Source organism: Anastrepha ludens, chromosome 2 (assembly GCF_028408465.1).
Source record: "Anastrepha ludens isolate Willacy chromosome 2, idAnaLude1.1, whole genome shotgun sequence".
Lineage (NCBI taxonomy): Eukaryota > Metazoa > Arthropoda > Insecta > Diptera > Tephritidae > Anastrepha > Anastrepha ludens.
In genome coordinates, this window is record NC_071498.1 from 125,069,254 (window position 1) to 125,089,557 (window position 20,304).

Here is a 20,304-nt window from a genome sequence, read left to right on the forward strand (position 1 = left end):
TTAGATAAGCTCTCATTATAAGGTTTACCCAAGGAACTCAATCCAGGCCCAAACAACGATTAGCAATTGCACAGAAGATAAGCAATCCACTATTTCTGGGAAGTTACAGCAATGGCAGACAATATTTCACGCTCAGTCTCAATTTGGCCTTCAGAGCTTAGTGCCTTATGAAAACCGCCGACTGGTTAGGCATACCCTTCCAGTTCTTTTAAAAGATAGTTGAAGACAATTTAGCGCAATAAAAAGGCAACAATCGAAGTAAATAGGACTCAATCAGACCCTGTAGGATTTTGGACTATTCTCTGCAATTAGATGAGAGTTCCATGACCTCACCAGTTATGACGGTCTTGTATTAGGTATTGCATTACCACGAATATTACTGCACCCCCTATAAACTAACGTAACTCTGTATCATAAATTAAATTTGTGACTCACTCCTAGTGCTGCCTTACAATCTAAGATGTCGCTATGACAGAGTTACCAGCATTTATTGCTCTATGTGTGTTCGAAAAGATTGTGGTTTTGAGATTGCACCTACTTTAGCAGCCTTTCACTTAGCAATGGTTTGTTAAGGCTGCTTACCTTATAGATTTGTTGCTTGATATTAATGCCCGTTGAGTAGGTTTTCCCCTCTTATTTACAGTTCTTACGGCTCATGCTATTGCCGTTTAATTATAGTCACGCCAAGAGGGAAAAAAACATATATATCAGTATATAATTTTCAAAGTTACTATGCGGTATATCTTATAGTACAGTAATCTCAGTACGAGGCGACCAGTTTTGTAATTATTACATAGGTGTTTAAAATTAATTGCCTTCCTATTTCATAAGTTATTTGAGAGATCCCCGCCTTTTGCACCCAAGTCACAAATTCCACTGGTCCAGTTCAAGCGTTTCCTTTCAACATAATCCATAATTAATACTTACTTTCACGCAAAACTACCGAGATAGACCTCTTTGTTCTATGGCCTCTAAAGATGCATTCGAACTCATTTATGTCGAAGAAAGTAGCCAACGAAAATTGTTCTTTGTTGAGAGCAACCGCTACTTTGTGCACGAGGATAATATATAATATTAAATAAAATAAAATATAAGGTGTTCCGACCAAATAAGGAGCCTTTCCCTGTTCATCACCATGTAACGAAAGCGCATTCTGTCATCACATAAATGAGCACACACAATTTGCTGAGAAATTTGTATCTTCTCTTGCAATTAACTTGGGTGTCAGGAGGCACTAGACAAGTGATGGCAAGTCACAGAAACCACTGAAGAGAAAAAGTGTTTGCTCGAAGAAATATTTGTTAAGTTCCTAACATTTCTTAATCTCCTAATATTTTCTTAAATTATCTCAAAGTGATATTGAATAATGTCGAGTAGATTTTGCAAGAGACTTTAGAGATACATCTAGGCGGCACTTTTGAAACACCCTTTGTATATTCGTATATAATTGGTGAAAAACTTTTTCTGTTTCGTACCCGGTGTTTCGATGAACGTTCATAATTTGAGGAATGCGGGAAGAGAGAGTCGGGATTGGAGGAGGATTGCTGATCAAGCTTACACAACAACTCATTAGGCTACGTCGGCCGCTTGGGAAGTGGTGAGTTCATTTATCAGACTATAAGGGAAAGCGAAAGCTCCTGTCTCAGAAAGAGCGCACAAGCATTTTAATACGCAATGGTACCTTACACCATTGGGCAAGCAAAAAAAATAGAATACCTAAGCAGTTTAATAAGGCCAATTGCAGGCCCCAGCTATTTTGAAGACTTCACGTTAATTCAGCAGTTCCTCTCCGGGCAGTCTGCACCAAAATGACTTTGAACATGATTTAGTTTTCTACCTACTACTCCCAACTATGATACCAAGGATAGTGGTGGCTATTCACTCACTAAAGGCAACTAAATAAAAGTTTCAAAAAATATATTGATTAAAAAGTTAAGTTACTCTAATCATTTGGACATTCACTCACAATATTGCAAAAGCCAATGGCATTCTAACTTGACTTATTGTTTGACTTGATATCCTCTATTAAAGTTTTTCACAACTTCGGCGAACAACAGTGCGTATGAGTGATATTTTTTGTGAAGTGTTTGATATTTGTCTACGTATAGCTTTTGAGTATTTTCTCAATTATTCTATCGCTTAATATTTATTAATGAGAAACGTAGCACTCAGCAGAGGAGAGGAACTAGAGAACGGTGCAGCTGTTGAAGCAAGAAAACGAGCACGAAAGAAGTCTGGGGCAGAACATGGAAGAAAAGGAGTGCAAAAGTAATTTGCAAGTAGGAGAAGCATGAAAGTGAGAGTGACGCTTTCGCAAGTCTAAACTTATTTAGTAAAATTCTGTAACGAATACGAAGTGACAAGCTGAAACTAAAATCTATGGCCACGCAATATTTTTGGCAAAGTGCCAAACCAGATGAGTTGAACATTTTAAGAGCGATTCAATGATCAGCGGAAATCTAATTACCGAAAAGTTCAAAGTCCAGCTTATCGATCAACAAATTTTGGCAAACTAGCGCTCATGCCTTAATTAAAAGTCATGCATCTGAGTTTAAAATGCATGAGGGCAAAATACCAATATGAAATTCACGCCTATCGTGCGAACAATTTCTTTCATGACCAAAATATTTTCAATACGCGATTTACACACCTCATATTGTAAAGGGTATTTTGTTAGCTAAGTATTCAAGAAGATGCCAAAATGTCAATTCGTTGTCCCTCTCAATTTACTACGTTAGGTCCTTAGAACACTTGCAAAATTTTACGCAAAGATCTTGGCTTGCGTGCCTATAAAATAAAGTTCGTGCAAGAATGGAAGCCAAATGACCGTTGTTTGCGTCGCCTTTTTACTGATTTGGATTATTTCATGGAAAGAACAGTCAAAACGGATTGATCAAATGGGACATATAACTCGTAGCCGCGGTGGATATATACCGGATATCATATTCAAAAAATAAATGCCATAAGATTATATTCTCTTCCTCTTGATTAGCGCGATAGCCGCTTATACGATTTTGGCAAGAGCGCCAGTCATTTTTCTCGCAGTAAACGGCGGTATTAGCAAGCACCAAGAAATTATCTACTAGATTATAATACAAAAATTTTAATTCCAACACTATATCTGTTTTGCAGCTCAAGCTCTTCAAAAACACCCGTTTCTTTCACCACGCAAACTATAGAAAAAAGAAGAAAGGAAAATGAATGCTTCAAAAAGAAAAATATTTCTGATCGCACTGACAATTTGAGCTACGAAAAAGCTGGTCAGGTGAAACGTATTAAGAGAAATAATAACAAGGAAAAAAGCAGAAAAATTGCTAGTGTAAAAAGGAAACTGTTGTTGTGCTGTCCACATCCATATGCAGACGCATCTATTCCCTCCGGTTCAACTTTTCGCAGAAGTACATGAGAATGCAGGATATTCATCTTGAGATGAACGAAAAAAATTAAAAAGAACCAAAACTCATAGCAAAAGTGATGGAATGAAGGCAACAAAAGAGATAAAATAATTGAAAATATTTTAGTTATTTCTTAAAGGAAATAAATTAAAATATAGGCTCAGTTGAAATTGACTAGAATAATTGAATTCATTTTAAAACCTTTTCTTTGAAGTCATGATTCATGTAGCAAATCGTTAATTTATTCCATGCAGAGATGTTGAAGGGTTGAAGTCGCTTTTGGAGGGAAAATTTTGTTTTTGAATAACTTTTCTATAAAAAAAATAAGAAAATAAACTGTTTCGAGTGAATTTGCTCAATGTAACGCACTTATCAGTTTGTAAACTGCAGCTGTCTGGTTTGCACGTGTCAAATATGATTGACATACGTCTTCCGAAAGGGTGATTAATCTTGCGCCACCTTGTCTAAGGAGCTCTGTACAACACGCGTGCGAGATGCGGGTGTGATACTTGAACACCTCAAATAAGCTGTAGATCCTGTCGGTCTACAAGTTAGCCATGTAAGCCAATCAATCATAGATGAAATTCGGAGCACACATTTCATTTAACGATATGGAAAGAACACTGTAAGGAAAGAACAAAGAACTAGATCCCTCATCCATCTAACTTGGCCTTCCACTAGTATAGTTGTTGGCATCAGGCACTACCTAATAATAACAGATGGGAAATGTATGGGATTCCCTTCTTGTAACTTCTGACGCAGCTGTAGCGAGGAGGAACGCCTCCTCTATTACTGCCCCAATCTTGCTAAAATGCGATACTGCCTTCTGACCTCATACTTTCTTGGATGTCTAGTAAATGTGAAATCGGCAGTCATTCACAGTATTTTATCGGTTATCTGAGAGACGAAGAAGTTTCACCACAATGGGAATTAAAGGAGGACTTGAATCAAAACTAGTGGCGTCATAGATGCCCTCCAGTACTAAGTGCGCTCCCTTTACACCGTCATGAATGGTAGCAACCACCGTAAGCTAACCTACAAGGTACAGCCTGCGCTACAAATAGGACTCAAACTACTCCGGAAAAATTGATTGAAAACAAGGGGAAGCACATCTTTTAATAAATACTTTATACGAAGCTTCATCGAAAATCAATGTAAATGTAATAATACTGAGATGAAATAATAGTTAGAAACTGTTAGATTAGTATTCGTGGAGCAGCCTGATACAAACCCGCGTCGATTTAGAAAATTAAACCCAACTGAGGAAAAGTTATAATTTCTTGTTCCAGTACTTATTACAGTATAAAGTAAATATTTAGCAGCTGCTAGTATAAATGATAAATTGAAAATATTATTTTCAACTGCATAAGTCGCATACGATCGCGATAAACATTTGGTGAAATATTGCGGCTGCGAATAGACCTTGAACTCTAAGAAACATTTACAATTACTCCAACTCACCTGTATGAAATTTAACTGATGAAATCTTGGTTTGATTCTCTACTCAGGATTGTTAGTGCTTATTGTTATTGAAGTCCCAGGAAATGAGTCGCCGCTAAGGCGGCCGCGGGCAGTTATGTGTAGCACAGTTGATACTGAATCTGTAAAGAAAGTAGATAATAAAGTGTTTAATATTTTCCAGTATCCAAAAGTAGATATTTAGACACATCGAAACGGCAAAGTATTTATGCGAGACAGATATAAAGAAGGATGGCAAATGGAGGGCAAATGAGAACTAGTGTACATTTCGGATGGTATGCGTGTGTGTCGAAAAATTGGGACTATTTGTGCGAGAAACCCTGTGTGGCTTCAATTGACTACATAGTTTTATGTGAATGCGTATATTTATAATTACTCAGATACTGGATTCCAGTTCAAGGCAATATGCCAGATCAACTGAGAGTACGAATAGCTATTCTAGAAAATAATAATATTATAGCTAGAAAGCCTAACCTGATTCTTAATTGTGATGAATCGGGTAACGAAATGTAACGAATTGGGCTTTCGAAGACTTTCGCAGCAGCAAACCTAAATGTAGATAGAGCTCTAGCTCCATGTCAGCTTGAAATCGAGTAGTATTGTAATGAAGCGCAGGATTCAAAGCTTGTGATCTAAAGCTCGAAAATGTAGGGTATTTTCAAGAATTTTTTTACAATCAAAAAATGAAAAAGATAATTGAATTTGTTAGCTTTTTTATTTAACTTCTTTTACATACAAAAATGAAAAAAAAATTTTAATTTTAATAATTTTAAAAAGGACGCTGAAATTGACTGAACGGTATTGCCGATTTTGACTCTTCTATTTATGATATTTAAAATACAAAAACCAAAAAAATTATTAATCAGTAAAACTGCAGCTAGGTGCCGAACTAAAATAAAAAATAAATTTAAAAAATGGCGCGGGTTTGAATTTCACACTCTAAAGAACAGGTTTTTTACAGTTTTTTTAATCTGAAGAGTAGTTAAAATAATAATATCGAAATACTAGGAATATCCTTCCAAAAATTTTACACTATATTCTTAAAAGCCTATATTTTGGAAATATCAAAAAAAAAAAACGATTTTTGGAAAATTCTAGACCACTGGGACTCTTTAACAGAGGTTTCGTGGTAAATGTTAGTTCAATACATCATTAGCTATGGAGCTCTACTCTTATGAACTCAATCAGTTATGACCTTTAGAATAAAAGTTCCAAAGAAAAAAATTATGTTTGATATTTATTTTATTAAAAAAAAAATTCTTATTAAAAGTTGACTTTTATTCTTCAGTCAAATAGTAACAGCTTAAACCTGACTTTTGTTTTTTTTCGACAAAAATAAAAGGCTTTGCTACAGTCTGTGTCAGAATAAAAGAACCGGCCTTTCCCTTTTCTTGTAACTTCAATATATATTTCTTTCTGCTTTTTGCTGCATAATAGTTCCACTCAAGGGCTACGACGCCAGTGTTAACTCTGGTTAGTGTCCTTTGAAACTTTCCCGTAAACGCAACCAAACAAAAATGAGTGAGAAGTACGCGCAGCGTTTTGAGGCTGTATTTTTATGCACGCATTCGAAAGGGCAGAAATTATCTTACGTCGCGGATGCATAAGTACATAATTAAAAAATCTAAAAAGTTTGTTGTGATGTGGAATCAGTAGCATAAGGTATACAAAAATGTTGATGATTTTTCCGAGCGCGGCTTTAAGCGAGTGATGACAAAAAAACATAATAAAATGATCGTCCATTTTTAGGCGGGACCCTTCTTTGCGACTACGCCAAGCATTATCAGTTCTTGCTAAAAGGGAATAGATGTGAGTACTAACACCATCAAACGTCGACTGAAGGAGGCGAACATATCCTACCGTCCCACATAATCAAAACCTCTGCTCTCAGAAAACACATAGAGAAGCAATAAAACAAGTAAATGGCGTTACAGTAATGGATTGGCCTTCCCGGCCCCCAGACGCCAACCCCATTTAAAATATGTGGTGAATTATGAAAATGCATCTTGTCGGAAGGCCAGTCCACGATTTAAAGCAGCTCGTGCGTCAAACTTCGCTACGCAGAAAAGCTGGGTCAAAGCTTGCCGAGAAGATGCCAGGCTATACTCGACAACGATGAAGACTACACGTTTTATTGAGTAATTGCGACTCGTAGTTTTGTATATAATTTCATGTAAAAAAATTTTAAATACATCTTTTATACTTCATGAATAATCGCGGTTCTTTTTTATGAACTAAAAATAAATAACAAAAAATCCGTCAGTCCAATTTAAGTAATTAGGATAAAGTACCAATCGATGCGCCTAGATCCCTACATTTAACTAAAAAGTAGATGCAAATTTTTATAGAATACCCCTACAACAATATTTTGTGTATTATTGTACTTTTTTACTTTTGACTTGCCTTTTTAACAGACTTAAGTCGAGTATAGTGATTGGTGCCCTTTAAAAAATGCTAAATATTGCCGTTTTCATTATATTTTTAAAGGTCATCCTTAACGGGAATAAAAAAAAAAAAAAAATAATAATTGGCGCGTACACTTCTGTTAGGTGTTTGGCCGAGCTCCTCCTCCTATTTGTGGTGTGCGTCTTGATGTTGTTCCACAAATGGAGGGACCTACAGTTTCAAGCCGACTCCGAACGGCAGATATTTTTATGAGGAGCTTTTTCATGGCAGAAATACACTCGTAGATTTGACACTGCCTGCCGAGGGGCGACCGCTATTAGAAAAATGTTTTTAGTAATTTTGCTTTCACCGAGATTCGAACCAACGACCTCCCTGTGAATTCCGAATGGTAATCACGCACCAACCCATTCGGCTACGGCGGCCGCCTTAGCGGGAATACGACTCGATATTAGAAACAGGAGTATTCGTTTAGATGCTATGTGCATATTTCCGTGCCTGATCGGCCCGTTTGTTCTTAAGAACGTCGGTAGAAGTCGCTTGGTTGACCTGTACTTCTATAATCCGGTTTCCTCACATTCGAAAGAGATTTTTTCCAAATACCAAATCTGGCGAATACGAAGAGTGTTCAGATGTTTAAAAATAATTTTAAAAAAATTTTATTCAAAAATGTGTCCACCTGCAAATACGTTAATTTAGTGGCCTTAAGAATTCATTCTTCATGCCAAAAATTTTATTCAGAATTTCTGTGTACCCTTGCTGAATTCAGGCACAGTTTTGATGGAATTTTCATTGAACCGCTTTCGGTTGGTCAACTTGTTGCTTAGACCTATAGCGGAGAAGATGAATGAGAGCATTATAATTTTTTTATTATATAAGTTTTGAATTTTTTTGTAATTTTTTTTTTACTTTTCTCCTATTTATTTGTTTTTTTATAAACTATTATTCATAGTTTGGCCAAAACCATGAAAGTCCAACTTTCGAACTTTTTTCAAAATTTTTTGTAGCAGCATTCAATAAATTTGGGTCTTAATTTTAAAATTTTAAATTCTTATCTGTAGTAAAATTTTGAGTAGTATGCAGTTTTATAGTCCATTGAGTTTCGGTACAATAATATTGAAGTTTTAAGCGACTAAAATATCTCCTAATCAAAAATTTGTTTCATGGCAGCTCATGCGTTTGTTTTCTTATAAGTGCAATGTATAAACACAGCAGTTAAATATTTTTGGTTTTTTGCAAATGGTCTTCCGCATTTTGTTCCACAAGAAAATCATTTTTATATGGCATGGAGTACAAGAGTTAGTCAGAGAAAAAGAGTGTCTAAAATCAAAGCGAATTTTTAGCTGCTTAAAACTTTATTTTTTTTATTGAAATTTCATGAGACATATTATTGCATAGCCGAAAATATTTTAAGGGCACAAGTTAAGACGTTGAAATTTTGTATGAAAATTTGCTGAAGTTTTCGAAAATTTTAAAATAAATTCATTTGTATAACTTCGGTTAAGAAATTAGGATTACTAATAAAAAAGAAACCACCAAAAAATTCTAGAAAACCTTGAAAAAATACAAAAATTATCATAAACTTTGTTATGCGCGTAACTGTATGTAAGTGCAACATATTTTGAATAGCCCAGCCTAATTCATTTCAAGAATAAAAGCCTGTTTGAAATCCCTGTAAAATTGTACGGCCCACCTGCTTGATTTGTTGTTGAAAACTGAAAAGGGTACTTGGCTTTCTTTAATAAAGTACGGTTTCAAGTTACTTCCCCCGCTTGAGGTATTGGGACTACACTGCATATACGCAATCACACGCAGTGGTTTTTTTTTTTTTTCTAAAAAGAATGAACGAATGCGATTAGTGCCGAATTTGGCTATTTTTGAAAAGAAAAGCAAGATAAGCTAAAATTTTTATTGGGACGAATTTTTTTGTACGTTAAAGATCAACTGTATAATTTGGCAAAATTAACAAAAATGCTAATTTTGGGTTTCCTTAAGTTGAGGAAATCTTTTCACATGAGATGCGCGTTCCGCTTCGAAAACTTTAATTACCAGCTTATTCGCAAAAGCCATGGTGGAATGTGTAGTTATCAGTAACAACTCAAATATTTTGATTAAGATTTAAAATAAGTTTATTACACAAAATTTTTGCCACTTAAGATGTCATTTTCTCTAAATGAAACCCAAAATGTTGACAAGTTTTTTTGACTTATTTATATATGTTTTTAGTTTCGCTTATTTTTTCATAAAAATATAATTTATTCTATAGTAAATATCAAACCAATCGAAGTCTCAAACTTTGTACAAGATTTATGGAAATTCGAAAAATTTCCATTAAAATTTCTAACTTTTTAAACAAAATTAAAAAAGGAATATATCAAGTATGCAGGATTATAGTAAGCTTGTTTAGAATGGCTCAAATGACGTTGCTTTTTTTTTTTGTTTAGAGAAAAAAATTGTGAAAAATCAACCATAATTCTGAGCTGTTTGAAACTCGCACTTTATTACACTAAAATTCAATGCGTACCCGAATAATTTTTTAAAAATCTTAAAAATCTTTTTGGAATTTCGTTGGAAATTTATCGAGTTTTTATAAACCTTGCAAGAAATTTTAAACTTGAATTATGGTATTGTTTATAAGATGAAGCATATTTTTATAAAAAAATAATTTAAACTAAAAACTAAACACATAAATTGTCAAAATGTTTCTACTAATTTTTGTATGACTACGACTACTTTTGTTGAGTGCCAGTCAGTAAAGGTGACTTGGGAAATACCAATGACCATTCTAGTTTTCGATACAAGCAAGCATTCAGTGCTCCTCACTTTTGCTCGAACGCAACACATCTAGAGCAAGTCAGTTGCACGAAAATCAACCAAGCCCAGCTGAGCAAAAGCACAGGTATGCTACAATTGTGGCAAGCCATACATAAGCCACGTCACTACTGTCATATAGCAATGTTGCTGTCCAAGCAATTTTAGCTCAAATTGACTTTGCCCTTACATGAACGCTGCCACTTGCAGTACAACGCAGAAATAGCACTGAGAAGAATAGAAAATAAGAACATGTGGAGAATGCATACGAAGTAAAGTATGTGGCATAAGCAAAAGAGATATTGCAGAAAAGGCCAACGGTGGTAGCGTGAAATGGAGCAGATCGAAATTCGACTCGAGTTGTGTGTGTGTGTCTGCAAGTATTAAGATGTACAAATAGCGTAAAATGTGTGCTCGTCCGTTTAGCAGTTCGCTTTGTATGCAACTATTTCATGTGTGAAATGGACCTCGCACAGACACACACGCACACACACATGCACATTTCAACTGAAACACTTACACGACTTACCATTTTCCGCATTGTTGACTCACAAAAGCTAACACCAACTACAACTAAAGCTATATTGTATTACAGACTCATTGAAAGCAAACTGAAAAAAAGAAGATTTTTCAAATGATAGCCTCGGCGATTTAGTTTTTGCTTTTGCTTTGCTCAGATATGAGAGGCGGAGTGCACAACTCAAGCGGCTAGCGATTGTCATTACATGCCACTGCACACACAACGCACTTTAATGCTTTTCATGTGTTCTTTTCTCAACCCGAAGCGGCTTATGTCAAATGCAACGGCCTCATTTTGGCAGAAAAAGAGCACAAGAAAAGTACGCACAGATTAAATTTATCACACCTTTAGAACAAGTAGTTCGATGAGTACAAACTTTCTTGTTCTTCACTTGGCATTTTATGGTTGAAAAAAATGCTCGCAAGTGAAGAAATAACTCTTCTTACTTTTGTTTTAGTCATTGAATTGAAAATTCAATTTTTACGCCTACGCAAAGATAAGTGAATAGTAAATACTCTGTCGGTGGACCTGATTCACATGGCAGCCCCTAAGACACTTAGGGTTAACATAATACATCCATTTTTTATCGCCAGTAACGATGCGATGCAGAAAATCTTTTCTTGTCTGCCATTCAAGAAACATCTGACACGTCACCAAACGTCTTTCGATATCCCTCTCCTTCAATTGATGTGGCACCCAGTTGCTTGCTTTCTGGACCATTCCCATCACGTGCAAACGTTTACCGACGGCTGATCTGTCAACATCCAACTCTTTAGACATATCATCATGAGTATCTTCGAGTTTTTTCGGAGCCTTTTTGATATATTTATCACTCATGTCGAAATTGCCACTTTGGAAGCATCGAAAACACTCTTTACAAGTTGTATTTAATGGCGCGTGATTACCGTAAATGTTAATCAATATACGACTCGTTTCAGCTGCATGACGTCCCGCAAATGCTGTTTTTTCGCGACGAAAGTAGACATTTTTGACATCAGACAAAAAATGATATTTACGCTTCAAACGAACGGCAACTAGTGCTACCGAGACGTCACATACTCGTATGCACTTTCAAATCATCGGTATGTTACTAGAGCGAACTCAAAAATAGTATCAGCAGCGACATCTCTTTTGCGAGAGTGGAAACTTATTTCCATAAAAGCAAAAAATTGTTGTGTAATTTATGATTAGCTCGAGGATTTGGATGGAAGGCAAAGTGATTGATGTATTACTGTGTATTACTGATTTTTCGATTTTTTAATGTATTGTTGAAACTTTCAGGTCACAATGTAAAATCTCTATGCTTACAAACCAAGGCGCATTGGCACACGTATGCAGCACCTTAGACTGAAATCTTTGCAGGATTTTCAAGTTCGATTTTGAACTAAGTAGGTCCATATTGGTTTGAGTGTGAGCTTGGTGTATAAGCACTTTAGAGTCTAGAGTTAACAACAATCTTTGGCCAAGTAACTAATACAATGAGCGTAGTTTAAGTCTGATTTGCTTCCGATTTAAAAACATGTGAGATCACCATGTAAGACGCCTGTCTAGCAGAATACCTAAGTACTTAGTATTATTTGTTTGGGGGAATTGCGTTTTGTTTAAAGTTACAGGATGGTTAGATCCGTTGGGAAGGGTAAAAGTTATTTCCGTGGATTTTCTTTCGCTTCCTTTAATACGCCATTTTTTTCAACCAGGAGCAGACATTGTCGAGGTGTACTTGTACTTTAAAAGAAGCAGGTGATGCATTATTACTCTTACCCATTACAATGCAGTATCATCTGCATATGTGGCGGTGCATGTGTTCGTCCCTGTTGTACAACTGCTTTTATTGCATAGAGGTCGGTGGCTTCGTCGTTCACTTTGATAAGAAAATACCTCTTCTGAAGATATGATTTTAAGATGATTCAGTGGGAGGCTCGTTCTAAGCTTATTGAATAGGCCGTTATGTCAGACCATATCAAAAGACTCCTAATTTTACATAATTTTTCCTTTACAGAAAGTAAATAAAAGGATTTGAGAGCCAATACAATTGCTTTAAATTTTTTCCAAAATATTGACTCAAAAGAATATTGTAATCCGCTCCAGCTCCATTTATATGTAAATTGGCACTACAGCCCACACGACAAATGGGAGATGTAGTCAGCCAAGTACTTATTAAAATAAAATACACTCCGATTATGTAAATTATTTTAAAAAATTCATTTAAGCTGTGGATTTAAGATCAGTTTTTCTTAAATTTTAAATGGTTATATTTCATGGAGTGCTTAAATGATTTGTTATTGAGTTTTTACTCATATCGAAAAAAGTTGTGTTCCATGGTGAGTCCCGAGACGAGCCTCGGATATCCGAGATTAATTTAAAAATATTGCCAAATTTAAGGATACAAAATGTTTCGCCAAAAGTTATGTCTTAAGGCGAGTCCCGATTGGTCTAGACACATACCCAAATTCCAGAATCAGAATTTTTCCCCAAAAGTTATGTTCCAAGGTGAATTCTGAGACGAGCACCGGAATTCCGGCATTACTTTCAAAATATTTCAAAATTCCAGAATCAAATTTTTTCGCCAAAAGTTATGTGTATCCTGAAACGAATCCCGGGATTTCTTTAAAAATATCCCGAAATTACGGGATCAAAACTTTTAGCTCAAAGTTATGTCTCAAAGTGAGTACCGAGAGAAAACTCAGAATCCCGGGACTCAACAAGACGCTCAATCGCCCCATCGCAAACTGATGCAGCCGCTCTTGGAGTAATCGGGAGAAAGAAATATCCGAAAATGTTTGGTCCTTTTCCTTTTGGCTATAACTACTACCACCGAATGAACCAAGAGTTGCATAAGTGCTTGCGCTGGCTGGGCCACGTCGGCCCACACATGGCAAGTTATAGAACAACGACATGAGTTAAGGCCTTGCCTACGATGGAAGGACTAAGTCGAAGGAGTCCTATCATCGCTTAGCGTAACGAATTGGAGAAGAGGCGCCCTAAGCAGAGAGGCCTGGCGAGACCTATTGCAGTCGGCCTTAATCCGGTAACGGATTGTGATCCCTCATTAGGCAATATAGGTAATTAGTAAATAGAAAACTTCGCTGAGTCAGCATGACAGTAAACACCGTGAAAAATTTCAGCGTTGACATCCAGTGGAGAAGCCAAACGTACCACTTTGAATTAAATAGGTAGACAAGTGAATAGTTAAGTCCTCACTCGACGAACAGAAGCCATGCTTTATAAGACTCTCAACTTGTCTAATCTGATGTGTTGAGCAGAGAAATGTTAGGACCCTTGGACACAAATTTAAAATTTGTTTGTTGGAATAGCATACAGGAGAGGGGAATGGAAAAGGAAAATGGAAGGAACCAGGTAGGTGGACCAGAAAGAAAGAAGGGGCTTAGACTAGGCGGTGACGACTAACAGTGGCGTTTTACGTTTGTATTAACCGCTTCAAGCTACTGATGATTTTCTCCAGGCGTGTGACATTTGAAGCCGCAATAAGCGCCGGTGTAGCGAAAAAGTAAGAGCCCAGATGTCTTAACTTTTGCCCGACGAGAGCAGGACAACTGAGGAGAAGGTGCTGAGATGATTCCGCGTTCAGACAGCTTCTGCAGAATGGACTTGTCCGGAAAGGATACCTACCAAATTCGATAGCTGCAGCTTTGTTAGCCTTAGAAGTTCTCTCGCGCACCACCGGATCTCGGCTTTGCATGTTTGCGCACTTCCAGCGCTTGCTTAGTTAAGGCAAAGCTCATATTTCCAGTAGCAGACTACAGGTTCTGAAGGGGGCTCCAATCCTCTCATATTGCTATGAAGCCGTATCCAGGGTCCCCTGCCTAGCCAGCTCATCGGCCATGCAATTTCCCTCTATGCCGCTGTGGCCGGGAACCAAAATGAGCCTAATATCGAAGTATTCCTATTCAATCGAGAAAGAAATCAGATCTTCCCCGACTAATTTGGAACGTAAAAACAACGACCCCAAAGCCCTTATTGCCGCTTGACTGTCGAAATAGATATTTACGCCCTTTACAGGAATAACAGAAGCGAGCAACCAATCCACAGCTTCCTTAATTGCGGCTACTTCCGCTTGGAAAACACTACAGTGGTCCGGAAGCCTAAATTTGAGTCTGAGAATGGCTCGCGTTGGTCCCAGAGAATACCAAAAATGTAAGATCGATGGGTTGAATGAGCTTTACGGCGACACAGACAAAGTGCAGCGGATAAAGATCGTAGGGATATGCTGGCGAGGACATGTTGCCCGAATCGCCACAGAGACTCGAGTTCTGATAATGAGGGCAGGAGAAAAGTTGAGAAGATCAAGTGTGGAAGAACTTTTTTTACTTCTGGCTTCCAATTAACAAGCATTGAATAATAATAAGCGCAGTAGCCGGTAGCCAAAGCAGCTTGTCTTTAATAGTCACAATAATTTCTTTGGCGGTCAATAAAAATAATAATAATTACAAGCTCATTTTGTTGATTTGAGCGGAAATCGTTTAAGTGGTTACTATGCTAATAAGGAAGAATAAGAACGCTGCTTATTACAATTAAATAATTGGTCACCGGGTATGAAACAAGAAATTAATAGAAAAGCTTTTTCTAAAAGCGGTCGCCCCTGGGCAGGCATACCAAACCTCCGGGCATATTTCTGCCATGAAAAGCTACAGTTCGCAGGCGGCATAAAACTGTAGGTTTCCCATTTGTGGAAAAGCGTTGAGAAACGAACTACAACATTTGATGAAAACAACCAGCAAAGGATGTAAGCGCCAATTATAAATACATACATATTCATATGTGCATATATACATACACACATACATACGCACAATTGGCGGCTGCCTTCTTTGCTGGGTGTTTGGCAGAGCACTTCCTTCTAGTGGTGCTTGGAAAGAACACTACTAGGGATATTTAAAATTCTTAACATTTTTTACCAAAAAATTCTAAGACTCATTTGAGCTCATTTGAAAAGTTGGCTAAATGTTTTACGAGTTCACTTAAATGCTACTTTAATTTCCGCTTAACTCGAGCATTTTCCATTAAAAGGATAAAGCACTCACGCTCACGCAAAGATAAAGACACAATTACAATTGGCAGGCTGTGATATTAAACTTTGCCCTAAGCAAATCCAACAGGTTATGGACTTTTAATGGGTAATACTTTTGAAGATTTTTAAATACTTAACTTTGTACTTAGCGCTCTTTGGGCTTAAAAGTAGCAACAGTTGAAGCAGATAATTGCCCTTTTCGCGGCATTGCTTTTCCCACTCCACTCACTCTAACTTTATTGCCTCTACAATGCTTTTAAGCGCCTTATTTTGCGTAGCCTCTTAAAATGAAATGAAAGCTATTTGCATTTAAGTTTTTGTTTTGGCGTTTCCTCTCTGTTCTGTTGTTTAATTTCGCGCCTCCTTCATATGTTTACACCTGCCACGAAAAGTAAATTCAAATAAACCATAAATTTCCATTAACGCTCTGTAAATGCCACATTAAATTGGCTGATGACTGGCGGCTGGGCGGTTAGCGGCTGAAGGAGCAGCAAATGGTGATTGTGGCGCTTCGATGCTATCGTTCGGACAGCTACAGCTGCTGCTGCTGCTATTGTGGCAAAGCAATTTCCGATGTAATTTATGTGACCTTTTCAAACTCACTTCACATGCTGATTATGCTTAGTACTCTAACCACTACCGCGAAGCAGCACTCAAAGACGCATAATGTCGGCCTTAATGTCTAAGTTTGTTGTCACTTTTCATTTGTTTTTCTTCGCAACTTGCCATCACTCCGCCTACTGCGTTTCGCCACATTTGTCTTTACTCTACTGCCATTTTTGGCTTTCGCAATTTGAGTGCCTGCCTGTGTGTGTGTGTGGGTATCTATTATTTATCCATATCAATTACGCAATGCGTTTAGCCATTTAATCTGCATACGGATTGTCACTGAACAGGATGGAAGAGGTAGTGAAGGGTGCCCGCTTGGCATCTACAACACAAGAAGAGCCACACTCGAGAAAGTAATGAATTCGAGTCGAAAACAATGTTCGCAGCAGCTGGTTAATGTCAGCTTTTTAGCTGCAAGTGCAAAAAACGCGGCATTTGGAATGAAAAAGTAAAATGAAAATGAAATAGAAATGAAAAAGTCGCACATCGCTTTTCAACAAGCAATCTTCACACATACCAAGAAGCAAGCAAATACACCGTTACACAGTTGACGGTTTTCACCTGTGGCAAGTATGAATATAGTGGCAAGCGTGCAATAAGATAAGTGTGTTTTCTCTTTTTTTGTGTTGGATTCTATTTTTGTATTTTTGTTTTTTTTTTGTTTACTTGCTCGACAGTGTCCGTCCTGCAAACGAAACAAAAAGTAATCGAAAAGTTCGTAACTTTAAATTGAAGTGAAAACGATGATGATGACGGCGCAGACGACTTGATGTGCGGGCGTGCGTGTGTATGTGTGTGCGAGTGTATGTGCTGCATGTTAGCATTCTAGCTCTGTGAGTGTCTAAAGTGTGTTGGCAGCCCAATTCGAATAGCAGGCATAAGTACTATGCGCACTTGACAAATTGGTGTGAGGCAAAAGTTTGGGCGAGTTTTTGAATTTCTGTAATATTTCGCTGGTATTGCTTGCCTTCTCCGCCACGTAAGCACTCGTCACGCTCCGCTTGTGGCAACAATTTGCTGTATGCCACTTCTTCTCCAGTTTCGCTATAGTTTTGTTTCATTGGAAACTTGCAATTGAGCTTTGTCTTAAACACGTATTTCAGGCGATTTTTCGGAGGCCGCCATGCCGCGGGCCACACGCCACACTCCATCCTCCGGCGCTCACCACTATAAGCCTACAGCTCGAACAGTGCTCAAAAAGTTGTCAACACACTATTGGTCCCTTGCTGCGCACTCTGTGCCATGGGTTCGTTTTCTTTCCTCATCGCCTATTGAATTTCCAATATACAGGTCCAGCGTGAAAGCTATCGGCTGAAAAGTCCAACAACTGCCTTGCAATCCGCTTACATTCACTCACTCAACAGCTGTAGCAATAGGTACTTATACATATATACATACATACATACATACAAACAACAATTTAGTCAGTACTGGCAAAACGCAAAAAACTTCTCGCAACTTAGTCTCCATCCATTTGCGTCAATTGTTGTTGCTTTATTCAATTACAAGCACGTTGCGAGCAACCAGAGTGGCATAAGATTGAGTTTGCACACATACATATATATGTATGTATATGTGGGGCACATGTGAATGTGTGTGAATGCAAGCAGTTGTATATGTGCTAGTGTGTATGCTTGAGCGAACAGTCAAACTGGCACTTGTGTGTAATGGCATTTAAAGGGCCCAAAAACTCGTAAAACTGCGTCTTCACACATACACAAATGGCCACATAGTTACGTTGGAATAGTCAACCAAAGCAACGGACTTCTCAGGTACTCCCATAGCCAGTCAGTCGGTAACTTAGTCTGCTAGTTTGCCTGCAGAGTGAGCCCGCATGCTGTATGCCGCACGCCGCAGCAACAGCAATCGAAATCAAGTGAGCCAGGTGGTCCTTGCGAAAATTTCGCCCATTATTACTGAAGCATTTATGCTGCAGAAACTTTCGAAATCCACTTGAAGAACAACATAGCGAAATTTCATCGCCGCACTAACGCTTCAACACACAGCAATCACTAGACACACACACACACACACATTCTTGAAGGCGAGAAGGGCTTAAAGTGCTCAGGTAAAAATCAGTATAAGAAACACACCTACATATGTATGTCTGTATTAGGGATGCCAATATTGGCGGAAAATGTTGATCCCGATATTCTGGGCTATTTTAATGATAATCACGGGATCACGAAATTCACCGAAAGGCATACTACTTCAATAACTGAATGCATTTAAATATCATCTTCGTCATATTTTCACACTACAGTGTCAACTGTGACACTGTGTGAGCTTTGCACTGCTGCACGTGGGAGGGCGCATCTCGATCACTTGCGTATTTTTTCCAGTTCCTTATCCCAAGTTATTTGATGCCCTCCTCCAGTTTGTCGGCCCATCTTGTTCTCGGTCTTCCTCTTGCTCTAGTGTTGAACACTTTGGATTCTACATACATTTGATCCATCCATCTTCACTGTTGCGTTTTGATGAATCGTATAACATTTACGGCTTTTATAAGCAGGTCTAGTTCGTCGTTCCACTTTATACGCCACTCGCCGTGATCTTTGATTGCTCCAAAAATGTTTCTCAATATTCTTCGATCGAAGGTTTGCAATTCTGCTTTGACTTCTGTAATCAGCGTCCACGATTCAGCTCCTGTATACTGGTCTAATGAACGTTTTGTACGGAATCAATTTGCTTTGTCTGTTTAGTTTCGATTTGAAGAGCTGCGTAAGTGATACGTGCGATCTATAGCTGCTTGGATTCTCCCACTGACGGTGATTCTGCCATAAATGTCTCTACTCAGTTTGAAGCCTAAATAGGTAAAGGATTCCACGTTTTCATAGGAAAAATCGCTAAATTTTCAGTTTGTCTGATGTTGGCTTATTTTGTCTGGGCATCATCATTTAAATATGACATAAAATAAAAACGTTTCAAATTTAAGGACCTTGCCTTTATTAGAGAATCTGAAGAGCTCGGCTTGTTTTCTTTTTAAAATATTTGTACCCTGCTTATGAAATTACCGACGAAACACTAATTAAAATTTCCGTAAAGGCTACACTTATGTTATAAAAAACAACTATCATGCTCTTATTATATATATGAATATCCTAAGATCAAGAAATACGACTGGCATTTTTGAGGAATCACTTCTTCGAGAATGTCGATAGTCTAGCCCAGATATGTCTAGCCCTTAAGCGGAACAGCGATCTCCCACATGTATGCACTGATATAGCTGAACTACTGGATGGTCCATATAATAATTGTTTACTCATATGTTGACTTTACAGCTCTTCTCTGCTGGAAATCTTTTGACGGAAAGTCAGTATCATGCCTCTGCAATACGAAGTGAGTCACCTTGCGCTTGAACAATGCAAACTTCACCCGCAGTCAAAATCCTCTTTTCTGACGAAGCGCACTTGTATCTCGGTGGCTATGTTAGCAAGTAAAACAGCTGCATCTGGGGATCGGGAAGCCCGCACATGATTGCAAAGAGGCGGTGCAACGTCAGATAGTGACAGTTTTGTCCGGATTTCGGAGCCGCGGATTAGTTCGAATTTTCTTTTAAAACCATATTCGTCAACGGTGAGCGCCACGAAGACATGTTAAATGATTTTTTGTATCCGCAAATTGAAGACATAGACACAGACAATCTTCCTCATAAGTATCAATATACTGAGTGGTCCATATAATGATTTTTTAATCATATCTTATTTTTACGGCACTTGTCCGCCGAATATCTTGGCATGCCTTCTCGAAACGAAATGGATCACCTTACACTTGAGCAGTGTTGGAAATATTGCAAACTTATTTGCGAAGTCAATGTTTTGTAACCCAAGCCAGGCCTTTATTGAAAATACGTAAAAATTGTCCTTTCTGATGAAGGGAACTTTCATCTCGAAGGCTATTTAAACATCAAAACTGTCAGATTTGGGTATCGAAAAATCCATGCATCGGGAGCGAAAGTATCCTCACAGAGTGACAGTTTGGAGTGTACTCGTATTTAAGAGCGGGGTTATCATTGGCCGATTTTTCTTTAAAAATGTTGCTAAACGTGCAATTTCGAT

At 37.8% G+C, this 20,304-nt stretch overlaps 1 long non-coding RNA gene across 1 annotated transcript in view; it reads right to left on the reverse strand.

Moving 5' to 3' along the window:
- LOC128855266 (uncharacterized) overlaps positions 1 to 20,304 on the reverse strand; it is a 158,689-nt gene that overhangs the window by 93,040 nt on the left and 45,345 nt on the right. Inside the window, exon 2 of the long non-coding RNA XR_008453705.1 lies at positions 4,857 to 4,996. This is a non-coding gene — a long non-coding RNA (uncharacterized LOC128855266). The remainder of the gene's footprint in view (positions 1 to 4,856; positions 4,997 to 20,304) is intronic.